Here is a 14,496-nt window from a genome sequence, read left to right as displayed (position 1 = left end):
ATTTCTATCTCAGGCAACCGACTCAACACAGACATCTACTATAAACCGACTGACTCCCACAGCTATCTGGACTACACCTCCTCCCACCCTGCCCCCTGTAAAAACTCCATCCCATATTCCCAATTCCTTCGTCTCCGCCGCATCTGCTCCCAGGAGGACCAGTTCCAACACTGCACAGCCCAGGTGGCCTCCTTCTTCAAGGACCGCAAATTCCCCCCAAACGTGATCGACGATGCCCTCCACCGCATCTCCTCCACTTCCCGCTCCTCCGCCCTTGAGCCCCGCTCCTCCAACCGCCACCAAGACAGGACCCCACTGGTTCTCACCTACCACCCCACCAACCTCCGTATACAGCGTATCATCCGCCGTCATTTCCGCCACCTCCAAACGGACCCCACCACCAGGGATATATTTCCCTCCCCTCCCCATCAGCGTTCCGCAAAGACCACTCCCTTCGTGACTCCCTCGTCAGGTCCACACCCCCCACCAACCCAACCTCCACTCCCGGCACCTTCCCCTGCAACCGCAGGAAATGTAAAACTTGCGCCCACACCTCCTCCCTCACTTCCCTCCAAGGCCCCAAGGGATCCTTCCATATCTGCCACAAGTTCACCTGCACCTCCACACACATCATCTATTGCATCCGCTGCACCCGATGTGGCCTCCTCTACATTGGGGAGACGGGCCGCTTACTTGCGGAACGCTTCAGAGAACACCTCAGGGACCCCCGGACCAACCAACCCAACCACCCCGTGGCTCAACACTTTAACTCTCCCTCCCACTCCACCGAGGACATGCAGGTCCTTGGACTCCTCCACCGGCAAAACATAACAACACGACGGTTGGAGGAAGAACGCCTCATCTTCTGCCTGGGAACCCTCCAACCACAAGGGATGAACTCAGATTTCTCCAGTTTCCTCATTTCCCCTCCCCCCACCTTGTCTCAGTCGGTTCCCTCAACTCAGCACCACCCTCCTAACCTGCAATCTTCTTCCTAACCTCTCCGCCCCCACCCCACTCCGGCCTATCACCCTCACCTTGACCTCCTTCCACCTATCACATCTCCATCGCCCCTCCCCCAAGTCCCTCCTCCCTACCTTTTATCTTAGCCTGCCTGGCACCCTCTCCTCATTCCTGATGAAGGGCTTATGCCCGAAACGTCGAATTTCCTATTCCTTGGATGCTGCCTAACCTGCTGTGCTTTAACCAGCAACACATTTTCAACTGTGATCTCCAACATCTGCAGACCTCACTTTTTACCCTCATGGTGTCTATTGTCAGCATCACTTGTGCTGAGTGAATGGAAAGTCATTGTCAGCAACACCATCAACAGGCCAAAGGATTATGTAAGATCCGCCTCCCATTCTTCAACTATCTGCAGCAGATGCAGGGTGGTGTTGCTAGTGTGGGACACACTGATCTTGCCGATTCAGTAATGGGTAAACACTTCAAATCAGCATTCTTGAAGAAAGCCCAAGGGCTCATCATTTTAAATAGAACTAGCATTATTTGTCTAATTAACTAACAGAAAATTATCCCCTGAATATGGTTTTGAAGTTCGTTAAATATTTGTAGTTATCTCCATTATATGGACTTTAACACTTTACGAGCTTCCCTCATTTGTGAAAACATGACAAGAAATCTTAATTGCTTATAATAACATGTGATTTCTTTTCAGTGTAATTTTAACAAATAAATTGCAAAGGAAAAATGTTGCCATTAATTTAGATATTAAAAAATTCTAGATTAGAGTGGTGCTGGAAAAGCACAGCTGGTCAGGCAGCATTTGAGGAGCAGGAAGATCATATTTCAGACAAAAGCCCTTCATCAGGAATGAGGGCTTTTGCCTGAAACGTCGATTTTTCTGCTCCTCGGATGCTGCCTAACTGCCATGCTTTTCCAGCACCACTCTAATCTGGAATCTAATCTCCAGCATCTGCAGTACTCACTTCTGCCAACAAAATAATTCAATCTGATAGAACATAGAAGGATACAGCGCAGTACAGGCCCTTCGGCCCTCGATGTTGCGCCGACCGAATCCTACCTAACCTATACTAGCCCAATAACTTCCAAATGCCTATCCAATGCCTGCTTAAATGACCATAAAGAAGGAGAGTTCACCACTGATATGGGCAGGGCATTCCATGAACTCACAACCCGCTGTGTGAAGAATCTACCCCTAACATCTGTCCTATACCTACCACCCCTTAATTTAAAGCTATGTCCCCTAGTAACACCTGACTCCATTAGCGGTAAAAGGTTCTTAGTATCTACCCTATCTAAACCCCTAATCATCTTATACACTTCTATCAGATCTCCCCTAAACCTTCTCTTCTCCAATGAGAACAGCCCCAAGTGCCTCAGCCTTTCCTCATAAGATTTTCCTACCATTCCAGGCAACATCCTGGTAAACCTCCTCTGCACTCGTTCTAAAGCTTCCACATCCTTCCTATAGTATGGCGACCAAAACTGCACACAATACTCCAGATGAGGCCTCACCAGAGTCTTATACAACTGCAACATGACCTCAGGACTCCGGAACTCAATTCCTCTGCCAATAAAGCCCAGTACACCATATGCCTTCCTCACAGCACTATTTACCTGGGTGGCAACTTTCAGAGATCTGTGTACATAGACACCAAGATCCCTCTGCTCATCCACACTACCAAGTAGCCTACCATTAGCCCAGTAATCCATCATCTTGTTATTCCTACCAAAGTGAACGACTTCGCACTTAGCTACATTGAATTCCATTTGCCACATTTCCGCCCAGCTCTGCAACTTATCTATATCCCGCTGTAACCTACCACTTCCTTCCTCACTATCCACAACTCCACTGACTTTTGTGTCATCCGCAAACTTGCTTACCCAGCTTTCAAGTCCTTCCTCTAGATCATTTATAAAGATAACAAAAAGCAATGGTCCCAAAACAGATCCTTGTGGTACACCGCTAGTAACTGCGCTCCAAGATGAACATAATCCATCAACTACTACCCTCTGTCTCCTTCCAGCCAGCCAATTCCTAATCCAAACCTCTAATGTATCCTCAATGCCATACCTCCGAAGTTTTAGCATTAGCCTACCATGGGGAACCTTATCAAACGCCTTACTAAAGATTAAGGTCATCTTAAGAGTTATTGATGTTTTTGGTCTATTATTGTAATGAAAAGTAGTTTATATTATGAGGGAAAGCCACTGTTTAATGAATACTTGTGTGCATACAACTCAGGTATTATTTCTGATTTGTCATCTGCATGCTCAACCCTTAGTAACATCATCTGAAGGCGTGGAGCTAGTTTTCACGTCAATACAGGTCCACCTAGCTCTGTTTTGCCACCACCTGTCTCAATTCCTCCAGTGATGCTAAACTATCGGACTGTTTATCAGACATGCAGTACTGGATGAACAGAAGTTTCCACCAATTAAACATTGGAATGACTCAAGCCATTGTCTTCGGACTCTGCTTCAAACTCCACACTCTAACTACTGACTCCATCCGTCTGACTGGTAACAGTCTGAAAGTGGGCCAGTCTGTTTGTAGCTTGATCAATAATCATGCCATCAGTATCGGTGCATACTTCTGCCTCAGTTATATCATCTACTTTGCCCCTCAGATGTTCTACTCAACTGCTGTTGAAATCGTTATCCATGCCTTCATTTGTTTAAATGTAATTATTCCATTACACTCTGTTTGGAATCCCATAACCTATCCTGATTAAACTTAATGTCTTCCAAAACTCTGCATTCCTTTGATTCTAATCTCTTGCTCATTTCCAATTGTGATTGTTCCACAGTTGGTGACTGTGTCTTCAATTCCCTTGGCTGCAAGATCTTGAAGTTTCTCTCCTCCAAAGGTTTTGATTCGCTTTAAGCCCACAAAGCAGTCCTTAAAAGCCAACTTTGACTGTCTGAAGAAATATCTCCTTACACAGCTTGGTTTCAACATTGTTTTATAATGTTCCTGCTGCCATTGCTCTTAAAGTCATTATTTATTCTCAACACTCTGAAACTGTTTTAAAATAACAGCATCTCAATGTTTACCAACTTTTAATCTTGTAATATCTCAGTGCTGCTTTGATTCCCTTTTTTAAAAGTCTCTCTAAGTTTTTAAACTATATTATAGCAATGCTGTAATTACCTTCTAATAGCATTTTAATTCTGTTAAATAGCAATATTTTACCTCTGTACTGGTTATTCTGTTTTTTCCCACTTGTGTTTAAATTAAAATGGAGATTTTTTTCCACCTTCTGCTGCCCACGTGGAGTTCCACAATTTCTTCACAGGTAAAATGAATATTTTTTGCTCATTTCACAGCCTAAAATGCAATCCATCTACTAGTACTGGTTTCAAATAAAAGTCTGTGGTTTTGATCTTAATAAATTTAAATTAAGTACCTCCTGATGTTCTTAAAGTCTTAAAATTCGTCTAACAATCTTTTTCTGTCAGCCTCTGTCTCCTAAATCTTTTAAATTGTCCTTAAGTTACCTTAAATGTGCTCCACTATGTTCCCGATGCCTCAGTATAAATTAATTTAATTGTCCTTGAATTTGCTACTGTAACTGTACCTCATAGTGTGTACTTGCTTTGGCAGAATGATCAGTAAGTGCTCGTTTTTACATCTATCTTTCCCAGCATAGTCCTTTGTGCCAATTTAAAATGTTTTTGCCTTGCTTTTAAGGATCACTCACTAAACCCATTTCTAGATTGTACCCAATCTTGCTTCCTTCTTGTTACAACCAGATATGACAATATGCTGAGAGAGTTAAAATCCAAATCAGTAACTAGATTTGCCTTTCTGTTTTCATGCTTTTAGTCCATTATGTGTTTGTACTCAAGCAAATGAGCAGCTTTTATATTGGTGCATGCACATTTTCTTACTGGTTTCTGGTGAGGCTGGAAATTGTCAAAAGTGTCTAAGAGTTATTATAAAATCATAGAATGATTTTATGGTGACAACACAGTAGAAGGCCATTCAGCTTGTTGTATCTGTGTTAGCCCCCTGAAGGAGTAATTCAGCTAGTGCCCAGACCTTGTCTCCATAGCCACATAAATTTCAGCTCATTCATCAAGGGCTAAACACATTGCCTCATATATTTATGCAAGACATTTCTCATTAAGTTACAGGCAGCTTATCCCCTAACTTGTCCTTTTTTGTTAAGAATCAGAGATGGGAAAGAGGGGAAAATTGCATTTCAAATTCTCTCAAAACCGTGAATTAGACTGGTAATTGCAGGAGAGTTAACACGAAAAGATATGTGATTGATTAAACAATTTGGACAGCATAATATTCAGTGCAAGTTTCACCACAGGGAACATCAATTAGTCGTCCATTATAATCTTTCTCACCCTTGCTAATTAATCAATGTGTGAGTTTAGAGGTTGAGGTTGCAAATCAGTCTTCAGTGCTTGTAATAAATTGCAAATTTGAGGTTGTATATCAGTGGGAAATTTCTCCAGACATCAGTGAGAAACTATCTCCTGTGCCTAACTGCCTGCTTATCTGCTAAACCAAGTGCTATGTATCCGATAAATTCCAACTTTTCATCCATTTACTGATATTCCTTTGTAGCTAGCATTGACTATTGCCCAGATTTTCACTGAGGTTGACAACATAACAGCCGTAGAGCTGTACAGTATGGACACAGACACTTTTGTCTGACTTGTCCATGTTGACTAGATATCCTCAATTAATCTAGTCTCATTTGCCAGAAATTAGCCTATATCCCTTTAAATGCTTCTTATTCATTGACCCATCTGGATGCCTTTTAAATGTTGTAATTAAACAAGCCTCCACCACCTTCACTGGCAACTTATTCCATAAATGCACCACCCTCTGTGAAAACATTGCCCCTCCAGGTCCCTTTTAAATCTTTTTCCTCTCACCTTAAATGTACGGTGTCTAGTTTTAGACTCCCCCACCCTGGGTAAAAAAACCTTTGCTCTTCACCCTATCTATGTCCTTCATGAGTTTTTAAATCTCTATAAGGTCATCCCTCAGCCTACAATGCTCCAGGGAAAATACTCCCAGTGTATTCAACCTCCCTCTATTGCTCAAACCCTCCAACCCTGGAAACATCCTTGGAAATTATTTTTGAACCCTATCAAGTATAGCAACAAAAATGTCCATATTACAGAGGAGGAGGTGCTAGATATCTTAAAATGCATAAAAGTGTATAAATCTCCAGGATCTGATCACGTGTACCTGAGAACTTTGTGGAAAGCTAGGGAAGTGAATGCTGGGCCCCTGGCTGAGATATTTGTAAGATTGATAGTCACAGGTGCAGGAAGACTGAGGGTTGGCTAACATGGTGTCTAAGAGAGGTGAGAAGGAAAGTCCAGGAAACTATAGACCAGTGGCCCTGATATCAATGGTGGGCAAGTTGTTGGAGGGAATCCTGAGGGACAGGATCTACGTGCATTTGAAAAGGCAAGGACTGTTTAGGGATTTGGGAAATCATGTTTCACAATCTTGATTGAGTTTTTTGAAGAAGTAAAGAAGAGGAGAGATGAGGACAAAGTCGTCAACGTGATCTGTATGTACTTCAGTAAGGCATTCAACAAAGTTCCTCATGGGAGACTGGTCAGCGAGGTTGGATCTCATAGAATACAGGGGGAGCTTGCCATTTGGATACAGAACTGGCTCAAAGGTAGAAGACAGTGGGTGGTGGTGGAGGGTTGTTTTTCAGACTGGAGACCTGTGACCATGGAGTGCTTCAAGGATCGGTGCTGAGTCCACTGCTTTTAGTCATTTATATAAATGATTTGAATGTGAATATAGAAAGTATAGTTAGTAAGCTTGCAGATGACACCAAAATTGGAGGTGTAGTGGGCAGCGAAGATGGTTACTTCAGATTACAACAGGATCTTAACCAGATGGGCCAATGGGCTGAGGAGTGGCAAGTGGAGTTTAATTTAGATAATTGTGAGGTGCTGCATTTTAGAAAGGCAAATCAAAGCAGGACTTGTGCACTTAATGGTAAGATCCTGGGAAGTATTGCTGATCAAAGAAATCTTGGAGTACAGGTTCGTAGTTCCTTGAAAGTAGAGTCACAACAGACAGGACAGTGAAGAATTTGGTATGCTTACCTTTATTGGTCAGAGCATTGAGTATAAGAGTTGAGATGTCATGTTGCATCTGTACAGAACATTGGTTAAGCCATCTTTGGAATAGTGTGTACAATTCTGGTCTCTTTCCTATCAGAAAAATGTTGTGAAACTTGAAAGTGTTCAGAAAAGATTTACAAGGATGTTGCCAGGTTTGGAGATTTGAGCTATAGGAAGAGGTTGAATAGGCTTGGGCTGTTTTCCCTGGAATGCCAGAGGCTGAGCAGTGACCTTATAGAGGTTGACAAAATCATGAGGGCTGTGGATAGGATAAATAGACAAGATCTTTTTCCCTGGGGTGGGTGAGTTCAGAACTGAAGGCCACAAATTTAGGGTGAGAGGGGAAAAATTTAAAGGGGACCTAAGGAGCAACATTTTCAAGCAGAGGATGGTGTGTATATGGAATGAGCTGCCAGATGGAGGTTGGTACAATTACAACATTAAAAAGATATCTGGATAGGTACATGATCGGAAAAGTTTAAAGGGATGTGGGCCAAGTGCTGGCAAAAGGGACTAGATTAGGTTAGGATATCTGGTTGGCATGGACATGTTGGACCAAAGGGTCTGTTACTATGCTGTCTCTATGAATCCATAACATCTTTCCTATCGCAGGTAGATCAGAATTGAATACAGTATTCCAAAAATGGCTTCATCAATGTTCTGTGCACCTACAACATGAACTCTCCACTCCTATACTCAATGCACTGACCAATAAAGACAAGTGTACCAAATACCTTCTTCACTACCCTATCTATCCATGAACTCCACTTTCAAGGAGTTATGAACCTGCACACCAAAGTTTCTTTGTTCGGCAACACTCCCCAGGACCTTACCATTAAGTGTATACGTCCCGCCCTGATTCACCTTTCCAAAATGCAGCACCTCACATTTATCTAAATTAAACTCCACCTGCCACTGCTCAGCCCATTGGCCCATTTGATCAAGGTCCAGTTGCACTCTGTCCACGAACCACTTATTTTCTTGTCATCTGCAAACGTACTAACTATAGTTGTTATATTCACATCCAATATATAAATATATACACACATGACAAGAAGCAGTGGTCCCAGCACCAATCTGTGTGGCCACACTACTGGTCACAGGCTTCCCTCCATCACCACCCCGCACCTTCTATGTTCAAGCCAATTTTATATCCAAATGGCTAGCTTTCCCTGTATTCCATGTGATCTAACCTTGCTAACTAATCTACCATGTGGAACCTTGTCGAAACCCTTGCTGGAGTCCATATAGACAATATCCACTATTCTGCCTTCATCAATCTTCCCTGTCACTTCTTCAAAAAACTCAAGCAAATTAGTGAGGGCAGGTGGGACCTGATTTTTAGATTCCAGCTGCCATTTCTGATCTCAGCAATGTGCACAAGTATGGGATATGGGTGTGGGTAGCTCACCCACATCTAGCACTCCCACACATCGCTGCACCATGGGCATTACAGACAAATCCAAGACCTGCATTGTGTAGACTCAGCCCTATTGATAAGTAGACATGATGCATGGCCTCTGACGTCAATTGAAAAAACAGTCACCTGCTTCTGCTAAACCCTCATTGACAGATTTTGGAGTACAATTGAGGACAAGCCCCTGATCAAGATGCGTCCTCTGTACTCAGCCATAAGAGACATGCTTAACTTGAAGAGAAAGAGAGACACAGGGGAATGTCAGACAACTATGTCAGAGTGCCGCAGTGAGCTGGAAGGGAACGTGGAAGAGTATGGTCATGTGTTTGGAACTGCACTCCATAGCTCTATCCATCAATGGAAAGGCAAGAAAGGGATGAGGGACTTGAATCTCACTCCAGCTTCCCTTCTTCCCAAGGAGACAGAGTGCTGCCAGTGGGTACATGCAGAGAAGCAGAGCTACAGACAGATGTCCCCCCAGTTTCCCCTCAGGACATTACAGTGGCGCCCCCACCCTTCTATACCTCTGCCTCTGACCTGGTTGCCTCCAGCAGCTCAGGCAGAGGAGGGTGAGATGGTTCCTGTGCAGAAAACTTTCAGCAGGCTCAGGGTCTCCAAACCTTTCAGCTTCTATGTGACACTTGTTGAAGTATTCAGCATCACCAGAACATACCAGACAGGGTGTTCTCATTGCACAGCTACAGATGTCAAGGCCTGCACCTTGATTTGGTGGGCTGGAGAGAGAGTAAATACATTGCTGCCACAGTTTTTAATTATTGTCTAGATTTGAATACTTTGTAAATATATCTTAATGCACACTCATTGTACACAATAGCTTTTCGCAGCAGAGAGCGGTGGGAGCTGGGCGAAATTGAAGTCGGAGCGCAAAGCCGGTCGGGAAGGTAAGTGATTGTTATTTGAGTGGAGAAGGGGGAGGGCGTGCAGCCAGAAGTCATGGTGCACATTGGCACCAACGACATAGGTAGGAAGAGGGGTGTGGAGGTCATTCAGGAGCTCAGGGAGTTAGGCTGGAAGCTAAAAGCTAGGACGGACAAAGTTGTCATTTCTGGGTTGTTGCCGGTGCCACGTGACAGTGAGGCAAGGAATAGGGAGAGAGTGCAGTTGAACACGTGGCTGCAAGGATGGTGTAGGAGGGAGGGCTTCAGGTATTTGGACAATTGGACTGCATTCTGGGGAAGGTGGGACCTGTACAAGCAGGACGGGTTGCACCTGAACCAGAAGGGCACCAATATCCTGGGAGGTAGGTTTACTAGCACTCTTCGGGGGGGATTTAAACTAATTTGGCAGGAGGATGGAATCCGGACTTGTAGTCCAGCAAGTAGGTTAGCTGTTTTTCAGGATGTCCAAGAATGTAGGGAGGCTGTGGAGAAGGTAGCACTGACAGGGAATACTTGCGGACACAGAGATGGGTTCAAGTGGTATACTTCAACGCAAGGAGTATCAGAAATAAGGTGGGTGGACTTAAGGCGTGGATCGGTACTTGGGACTACGATGTTGTGGCCATCACGGAAACGTGGTTAGAAGAGGGACAGGAATGGTTGTTGGAGGTTCCTGGTTACAGATGTTTCAGTAAGATTAGGGAGGGTGGTAAAAAAGGAGGGGGTGTGGCATTGCTAACTAGAAATGGTATAATGGCTGCAGAAAGGCAGTTCGAGGGGGATCTGCCTTTGGAGGTAGTATGGGCTGAAATCAGAAATGGGAAAGGAGCAGTCACCTTGTTGGGTGTTTACTAAAGGCCACCCAATAGCAGCATAGATGTGGAGAAACAGATTGGGAAACAGATTTTGGAAAGGTGCAGAAGCCACAGGGTAGTAGTCATGGGCGATTTCAAATTCCCAAATATTGATTGGAAGCTCTTTAGATCAAGTAGATTGGACAGGGCAGTGTTTGTGCAGTGTGTCCAGGAAGCTTTTCTAACTCAATATGTAGATTGTCTGACCAGAGGGGAGGCCATATTGGATTTGGTACTTGGTAACGAACCGGGACAAGTGATGGGCTTGTTAGTGGGAGAGCATTTTGGTGATGGTGACCACAATTCTGTGACTTCCACCTTGGTTATGGAGAGAAATAGGTGCGTGCAACAGGATAGGCTTTACAACTGGGGCAAAGGTAAATACGATGCTGCAAGACAGGATCTGAGGAGCATAAGTTGGGTGCATAGGCTGTCAGGGAAGGATGTCATTGAAATGTGGAACTTTTTCAAGGAACAGATACGACGTGTTCTTGATATGTATGCACCTGTCAGATAGGAAAAAAGATGGCCGTGTGAGGGAACCTTAGTTGATGAGGGAGTTTGAATGTCTATTAAAGAGGAAGAAGGAGGCTTACATAAGGTTGAGGAAACAAGATTCAGACAGAGCGTAGGAGGGATACAGGATAGCCAGGAGGGAGCTGAAGAAAGGGATTAGGAGAACTAAGAGAGGGCATGAAAAATCTTTGGCGGGTAGGATCAAGGATAACCCCAAGGCCTTTTATGCGTATGTGAGAAACATGAGAATGTCGAGAACGAGGGTAGGTCCGATCAAGGACAGTAGTGGGAGACTGTGGATTGAGTCGGAAGAGATAGGAGAGGTCTTGAATGAGTACTTTCCTTCAGTATTTACAAATGAGAGGGACTGTATTGTTGAAGAGGAGAGTATGAAACGGACTGGTAAGCTAGAGGAGATACTTGCTAGGAAGGAAGATTCCTAGGTATTGGGCATTTTGAAAAGCTTGAGGTTGGACAAGTCCCCTGGACCTGACGGGATATACCCTAGGATTATGTGGGAAGCAAGAGAGGAAACTGCAGAGCCGTTGGCAATGATCTTTTCGTCTTCACTGTCAACGGGGGTGGTACCAGGGGATTGGAGAGTGGCGAATGTTGTGCCCCTGTTCAAAAAAGGGAATAGGGATAACCCCAGGAATTACAGGCCAGTTAGTCTTACTTCGGTGGTAGGCAAAGTAATGGAAAGGGTACTGAGGGATAGGATTTATGAGTATCTGGAAAGACACTGCTTGATTAGGGACAGGCAGCACGGATTTGTGAAGGGTAGGTCTTGCCTTACGAGTCTTATTGAATTCTTTGAGGAGGTGACCAAGCATGTCGATGAGGGTAGAGCAGTGGATGTAGTGTACATGGATTTTAGTAAGGCATTTGATAAGGTTCCCCATGGTAGGCTTATGCGGAAAGTCAGGAGGCATGGGATAGTGGGAAACTTGGCCAGTTGGATAGAGAACTGGCTGACCGGTTGAAGTCAGAGAGTGGTGGTAGATGTTAAATATTCAGCCTGGAGCCCAGTTACAAGTGGAGTTCCGCAAGGATCAGTTCTGGGTCCTCTGCTGTTTGTAATTTTTATTAATGACTTGGAAGAGGGAGTCGAAGGGTGGGTCAGTAAATTTGCAGATGATACAAAGATTGGTGGAGTTGTGGATAGTGAGGACGGCTGTTGTTGGCTGCAAAGGGACTTAGAGATGATGCAGAGCTGGGCTGAGGAGTGGCAGATGGAATTCAACCCTGTCCAGTGTGAGGTTGTCCATTTTGGAAGGACAAATAAGAATGCAGAATACAGGGTTAACGGTAGGGTTCTTAGTAAGGTGGAGGAGCAGAGGGATCTTAGGGTCTATGTTCATAGATCTTTGAAAGTTGCCACTCAGGTGGATAGAGCTTGTAAGAAGGCCTATGGTGTATTAGCGTTCATTAGCAGAGGGATTGAATTCAAGAGTCGTAAGGTGATGTTGCAGCTGTACAGGACCTTGGTAAGGCCACTTTTGGAGTACTGTGTGCAGTTCTGGTCGCCTCACTTTAGGAAAGATGTGGAAGCTTTGAAGAGGGTGCAGTGGAGATTTACAAGGCTGTTGCCTGGAATGGAGAATAGGTCGTATGAGGATAGGTTGAGAGTGCTAGGCCTTTTCTCATTGGAACGGCGAAGGATGAGGGGTGACTTGATAGAGGTTTATAAGATGATCAGGGGAATAGATAGAGTAGACAGTCAGAGACTTTTTCCCCGGGTACAACAGAGTGTTACAAGGGGGCATAAATTTAAGGTGAAGGGTGGAAGGTGTAGGGGGGATGTCAGGGGTAGGTTCTTTACCAAGGGATTGGTGGGGCACGGAATGCGCTGCCTGTGGGAGTGGCAGAGTCAGAATCATTGGTGACCTTTAAGCGGAAATTGGATAGGTACATGGATAGGTGCTTAAGCTAGGATAAGTGTTCGGCACAACATCGTGGGCCAAAGGGCCTGTTCTGAGCTGTATTGTTCTATGTTCTAAGTTCTATGTTCTATGTTCTACAGTAAATACTTTGTAAATATATCTTAATGCACACTTGTTGTACAGAATAAATATTTTGTAAATATATCTTAATGCAAACTCATTGTATAGAATAAATACTTTGTAAGTATCTCTTCACGTTCATTTATCTAATGTCTGTTGTAGTCTTATTCTACCAACAGGATGAGAGAAATTTCTCCAAAGTAAAGGGTGTGGAACATCTTAAATCAGTAAAAGGATACACTGTGTTTCAGTCACCAAATCTCTGTTCCTCTCTCATCAGCAGTAAAATAGATTATTTGAGATTATCTCATCTATCAAAGAACCATACAACAGTTAAAGCACTGTCAAGAATGTGTTGCTGGAAAAGCACAGCGGGTCATTCCTGACGAAGGGCTTATGCCCAAAGCGTTGATTCTCCTTTTCCTCGGATGCTGACTGACCTGCTGTGCTTTTCCAGCAACATGTTCTTGACTCTGATCGCCATCATCTGCAGTCCTCACTTTCTCCCAGTCAAAGCACTACAGATAAATTTCAAGGGAACTGGAAGTAATGATAATGTATCGGAAAGGGATTAGGACCTGAGGTGGTATACCCTCGACATACACTTTTAGGAGTAATAATAGAAGCTGACTACAGCTCCAGAAGAGATCTGCCTGTCACATGTGTGGGTTTCTCAAAACCATGCTATGTTTAAGAATAGGAGGCATGGCCTACTGCCTCCTTTATTCCATGACCTATAGCTTTTCTCACAGGTCTTTTGTGTGGAATTATATTGAAAGGAATTGGAAACTCATAAACATCACGAGCAGCATTGCCCTCAGCAACCCTCTCCTTCACCTCTTCAGAAAATTTGTTCCAGTTCTCACAACTCCTAATGTTTGTACAAAGACTTATGAAGATGCTAAGTTTTACTAAAGTTGTAAACTCACTATGTCTTCTGGAAATTTCTTCTTTTGGGTCTAAAGGATTTCTTTCTCCATTGTATTTTGTGGTATTAGGCAATGATCTCATCCGGAAGGTTATATGAATAGAAAGGTTTTAGAGCAATACGGGCCAAATGCTGGCAAATTGGATTGGCTTAATTTAGGAAATCTACTCAGCATGAATGAGTTGGACCAAAAGGTCTGTTTCTGTGCTGTCCAGCTATGTGACTGTATGTTCATCTTGACCCCTGTGTGGTATATTTGGGTAGAAGAATACTCCCTCTTTCCTTGACTGGGTCTGAGGACATTTTCGGTTTCAAGTGGCATAAAACAACCAATTATAATTCTTTTTGAGATCCCCACTGAGAATGTATGACATTATTGATTGGGTGCTTTACACACATGACAGATTCTACTATTACTCCTAAAAGTGAGGGGTCTACCACCTCAGGTCGCAGTTCCTTTCTTAAACATTATCATTACTTTGAGTTTCCTTGAAATTTATCTGTAGTGCTTTCACTGGTGTGTGGTTCCTTGACAGATGAAATAATCTCAAATCATCCATTTTGCTGCTGATGAGAGAGAAACTGATTTAATGCAGTCTGCAATGTTAATGTCTCAGAACCATTACTCTATGGAATCACAAAATTGATATAGTGCAGAATTGATATGTCTCATTGTACTGGATTTCAGAACACTATAACTTAGAGCCAATTTCCTGCCTATTCTTTACCATAATTAATCATATTATTTCTATTTAAATAATCATCCAATCCTCTC

This window comes from Hemiscyllium ocellatum, chromosome 3, assembly GCF_020745735.1.
Source record: "Hemiscyllium ocellatum isolate sHemOce1 chromosome 3, sHemOce1.pat.X.cur, whole genome shotgun sequence".
NCBI lineage: Eukaryota > Metazoa > Chordata > Chondrichthyes > Orectolobiformes > Hemiscylliidae > Hemiscyllium > Hemiscyllium ocellatum.
Note: the sequence above shows the minus strand (reverse complement) of the source record.